Consider the following 6,000-nt stretch of genomic DNA (forward strand, 5'->3'; position numbering starts at 1 on the left):
AATATGTGAAACTGGCTCAAAAAAAATCACAATGTGCAATTTTTGCGTAATTCAATGTGCTTTTCCAAATTCCCCGAAACAATCCTGAGAACATTCTGTCCTCAGTGTCCTGATAGCCACAGCCTGAACATGAACATGTTTTTGTCAGTTTATTTAATCTCTGATGTGTCCAGTCACTTTAATTTCCGTACCGTTTAGCCAAGTGTTGCAATGCCATTTCAACTGATCTGAAGCTGCAGAAAACGACAGAAAAAAAAATGCATGGATCTATGAGTTTAACGACACAAATGACATCTGACAGGCTGCAGTTCGTCATGCTTGGATGGCAAGGATTACACAATGAACTGAGGGAAAATTCAATCTGAAGTGATGCTTACGACAAATATTTTTTTCTATGCTTTTAACTTAACACCAGAAAAGGTTAATGACAAATTAATTTAAATTTCAAAGACCTATGGATATATATTGTTTTCTTATATCCTTCAGATAAAAGTGATAGATCATTTAAAGAATAATATGCAAGGCCACTTTGGGCCAAATCCATGTAGACTAAATGTTTCCCAGTGTAATCAGACTCAGAACGCCATTTCTGTCCCCAAGAAACCATCAATAAAGGGTCACCTTTACCTTGTTACTGTGGAACACTGACTAATCAGCATGTTGTCAAATCAAGGCACTGATTTTGAGGGTAGGAGAAGCATGAGTGTTTGTAACTTAACAAGAAGGCTTGAAGGGGGCTGGCAGGAGAAGAAACACAACATTCCTCATAAACGAGGCCATTTTTCAAAACATCTGAGGTGCCTGAAAAGGTGTGAATTCTCCGTAGTTCCTTTTATTCATTTTTCTTCTTAAGTGAACAACCAACATTTAAAGACACACAGTCACCTCCTCCTTCATTTCCTTCATGCTTTTCCTGCCACTCTTTTGTCTCCTGAGATTGGCAACTTGTAGAATACACTGTCATTACTGCACAGAATAATCTCTGAATGAGCCTTTTCAGAGGTAGCGAGGCATATTCACGGGAATAAATGAAAGTGGGGAGGATGACGGCGGTTGTTTAGTCGGTGATGGCTTTTCTAATCTTCCCAGAGCCTCCACCTCTGAATGTCCAGAATTCAGTTCCTCTCATATCTCAGTACCATTGCATTGCATTAAGCCAAGTCATTTTTCACAGGAAACTGAAAATGCGCCTGTCTGCCAGGACCTTTATCTCACGACCAGAGAATGCCATTAATGGCCTGCTCCACTCTCTGTTGTTAATCACATAGAGGGGAAATGTCTTTTTATGTGCTGAAAACCATCTCTCCTGAGGACAGCAACAAGATGTTGTGTATTATGAACTGACATGTCAGTGTCAACATTACAAATTGCACTCTTTCCCGTCCTGTTTTTTTCTCGTCAGTCAGTGTGCGGTATTTGATCTTTCAAGCACACAGCCACTTTATTTGCTTTCTTGAGGTTGACAGCAAAAAACATCACACTAAAATATCACACTAATTGTTTCCACTTAAGGAAAAAAAAAAGACAACAAGCTGTCAGCCACCAAACAGACCTGCACATGTCAATCCCAGTCGATAAAATGGAGACTTTCTCTTTCTCTGTGGCCTTAGATTGTTGGCCAGAAAGTTTCAGATACTTTGTTCTGTTCTTTTCTCTTTATTCTACATGTTTTGTACCGTTCTTCTCTGCCTCACAAACACTGCAGCATGAGAGGCTGTATAAACGAGTGGCACATCATCAAAGAGTCTGCAGAGCTTCATCTAATTTAAATATCGCTGCTGACATACAAGCCTTCCCCAGAGCATGAACCGGGTGCTTCTTTAGATTTTTATCTATTTTCTGGGCTTGAAGACTCAGCGGCTTGACAGAAAAGCTCCCAACACAAAGTCATCACTGTTAGCACATGACCCAAATTTCAGAAATAGATAACTAAACCATCCCCATGGCAACTGAGAAACGCCATCCGCTGAGGAAGGTCACAACATGTGGCTGAAAGTTTCGGAAACAGCAGGTTAGTTGAGCCTTGTGTTCGGAATTTACTTGTCGAGCTTCGTACTTTGAATTCAACATCTTCAGCAATTGGATAAATAAAATTATGTTTCTTTACATTCATACTGCATATTTTTAACTTAGCATTTTTCAATTTTAGGTTTTGACACTGCTGTGGTTAAAGTCTGATTAGGTTTAACTTCAGAAACCACTTAGAGTTCAGAAAAGATCATGTTTTGGCTTAAAATACCAGGTTTTCTTGCCATAAACATGGCTCAGTGTGCTGATGAGAAACTCAGCTCATATATCTCTCCCAGTAATCTGAGCTGCGTAACTGATACCTATTGTAGAAATGTTGGTATGATAAACATGAAGCATCTCTGTGGTTTGCTAAAATATACAATAGCAACATTTTATTCTGCTGACTGAGCTGAGAATAGGCCCAGCTCCAGTCTTCATGCTAAGCTAAGCGAACATGCTATTGCAAAACTTTTACCACACAGATACAAGTGTGGTATCGATCTTATCATCTTACTCAAGGCAAAAAAAAAGGGAATATGCATATTTCCCAAAATGTTTAAGTATTCCTTTGAGTGATGATGAGCAGTTTGTTCTGCATTTTTTAGCCATGATAGAAGAGCTAGCTTCACTGTTTAGTATTACCGTTTTAATGTCTGCTGACAGCAAGCTCAAACAGTTGACTGATGTTGGCACTGACGTTGATGATATCCAGATGTTGAGCCCTCATTAACACTAAAAGCCAGTGTAAATAAAGCCAAATCAAAATTGATGCGATGCACCATCCATCGGTATCTTGCTGCGAAATCCGGACCTGAATGTCCTCTGTTCATGATATCAGTTCAGAACAGCTTTACTGAGCAATGACACCTCTCCTCTTCTTCACTAAAGCAAAGTAGCTACTGCACACATTTGCTTTCTCAACAGAAACAGATGAAGCCAGAACGTTCCTCACCCTGTTCTCGTTGTTGTTTGTCTGTCTCTGTGTCTTTGACTTTCAATTTCTATTCGGTTCAGCTGACTTTACTGGCAAGGGATGATAAAACATCTGTGATAAAATGTCCTAAATAAAACAATTAACAGCCTCTCTAAATATCAGCAGCTTAATATAATGCAAACACATGCTTGCAGGCTGTCGACCACATGCATTACAGCTAAAATCAATATACAGCAGGATGTCGGAAGGGATTAGGGTGTTGTTTTATAATGAGGCAAAAATGAGGCAACATTTGACGTATTCTCAGTGGGGATGGCGTCTCTCCTATTTGGTGACATTTGAAGACGAAGATTTGAGGAAGACTGACACTGTTTTCATTTGCTCCCACTAACACCTGGAGCGTTTCTCTCTCTGCCAGCAGATGAAATTTTGGGATATTTGTCATAAAGGCAGGTAAGTGACTTCCTCCCTCTCGCTCCTTCTGCCTCACTTAACCCCCATTTCTTGCTTTATTCGTGCTATTGATGATTTGTGAAAGCAGTTGGAATCAGCGTGCAGCATGCAGATCAATCAAAAACAGGCGCTATGGAAATGACATAGGATTTAATGGCACACTTTTAAATTATTTCCATTGGAGGAAGGACACTGTTCCATCCTCATTTTACACCTGAATCCAGTGGACGCGCTGGCCGGCATCAGCGTTTCAGATCAGCTGTAATGCGATTATTTTAACTGATGGAGAGAGAAAACGGCATCCAGCAACGGGGAAGCTGGGGAGGGTCTCATCTTATGTGATGGCCTGACATTAGTGCTGTTACATAACTGTGACCTCCGGCAAGGCTCTGCTGCCTCCTCACCCCTCCCACCACCCCGACTCCCCCGTCCCCCACCCTCCCGTCTCCCCTGTAATCATTCTGCTTGCACGGCTTCATGGGCAAACAAGCTGTTGGCACTTGCCGAGATGTTCTTCAGATCAGTTGATGCTGTCAGCCGAGACGAGAACAAGTGGGAACGCTAGCCGGAGCACGCAGAATCAGACCAGGAGCCATGCTACAGATTTCACTACGATCACTGATGTGCTGCAGCAAACCATAATGCTGGGTGACCTCTGGTCTCCAGTCTGTGACTAACATGAAGCCGCTACCATCATAAGGAAGTGAACTGTGTTCTGTCGGGGTGGATGTTTGGTGCAGAAAAACCTGGATGATTAATTTCACTGGTGTTCTGTTTTCTGTTTTTGTTTTTTTTCTTTTTCAAATTACAATTTCCTTTGAAAACAAATATATGCTCATATAACTCAACCATATCAATTAATGGTCTGCCCTCATATAGTGCTTTTCCCAACACATCCTCATACAGAAACGACTCAATAGATCAACTGCCAGTGACTCATGAAACAATATGCATCACCGTTTCGGATAGCGCCACCATCAGGTCGTATAGGAGCTTCGTCCTCATGTCATTAATGTTGTGAAACGGTCGTGGTTTGCTCAGGTTTATGCACCAAAACCAGTTGGTTAGTTAAGGAGAAGATCATGAATTAAAATAATTTATTGTCATGTACATGTCAGTCTAACGTAATGTTGGCTTTAATTTTCACACGGGACACAAACCGTAGTCTCCTGTGTGAAAGTCCTGCTTGTTCGACGCATTCATCCATCAGAGATTCCTCTAAATGTGGACGTTCTCGCTCTTTATACTACACCACCTGACTTCCTCCTTACAACCCACTAGACGTTGCTGCCTAACAATGTCACGCTGGCTTTTCCATCTTAGCAGACGAAACGCTTTTACATCTTGCCTTATTCACTCATTCACAGCCCGATGACGGCGGCGTTGGGATGCAAGATACTGGCCTGGTCGTTGGGAGCAATTCGGAGTTCAGGATCTTGCTCAAGAACACTTACAGTAGACACATATACAGGAGGAGTTGGGGACTGAACCAAGAAACTGTGAGAAATGGATGACCCGCTATACCTCCTGAGCCACAGCTGCCACTAATTAATCCCAAATGTTAGCCTAAAAAAAGTACAGTATGCTAGTGTCAGTTAGTTTACCCTCTAATACAGTAGTTCCCAACCACGGAGGTGCGGATCCCCATGAGGGGGTCAAACTGGACAGGAAAGCAGAAAAAAACAAATTTCTGCTCCACTAAATTAACTTGATATTTTCCCCATTTCCTCTATTTTTTGCCTTTATTTCTTATGGATGACTGGATGAAAAAAATCATTCATAATTGGTAGCCGTGTGCAACCAGTGACAAGAGTTCACATGCTGACATTGCTTCGCTTTAAGGGGTCACGGCCCAACCATCGCTCTAATATATATCATACACAGCTATACTTATTACTAGTGACACATGTAAAAAAGGATTAATATAGGTTTAAAGAACAAAAAACAATAATTGCATTTTTTAGAGTAGCAATAGATTTCTCTTGAATATGCTCTACTTTTAAAACAACAGTTGGTGACATGCACTGGTCTTAATATAATACAGCTGAATGTGTAACCGACTTCCTGTTTGCAGCAACATCACCCTACACTGCAATACTGGAAAGGCTCGAAAAACCCCAAATCAATGCAAACACCAGGGAACAAGCGATTAAACCGGCAGAGTGTGTGCGCTGCTGCTCTTTCTCCCCTACTGTTTTTTCTCCTTGCCCAATCGTTTTTTTACTAAGCTGTGCTGTTTCTGCCTTCTAAATGTGCTGCTGCTGTCTCGGTCGAGAAATCCTCTGTCTCAACACACCAAACCTGGTGAAGAAAAGCTGAATAAATAGTGGAAAAACACCTGCATTGGTCTACGTGTGGAGTCCCATGTGAGACTTTTGCTGATTAAAGTCTCTGGTGTTGGATCATCAGTGGGTCTCTGTGTAGTCAGAGCTAATACATGACTAATAGGGACATCTGCCAGGTTGATTTAATAGAGCAGCAGTGCAGAGGGGCAATCAAAAGAGCTTGACATCAGAGAACATGCATCTACTGCTTTAAAACAATCTAGATCTACTAAAGGTACATTCATTTCAGCCAAACCCTACGCCTGAAGCCAGTCGTTC

This window comes from Chelmon rostratus, chromosome 18 (assembly GCF_017976325.1).
Source record: "Chelmon rostratus isolate fCheRos1 chromosome 18, fCheRos1.pri, whole genome shotgun sequence".
Lineage (NCBI taxonomy): Eukaryota > Metazoa > Chordata > Actinopteri > Chaetodontiformes > Chaetodontidae > Chelmon > Chelmon rostratus.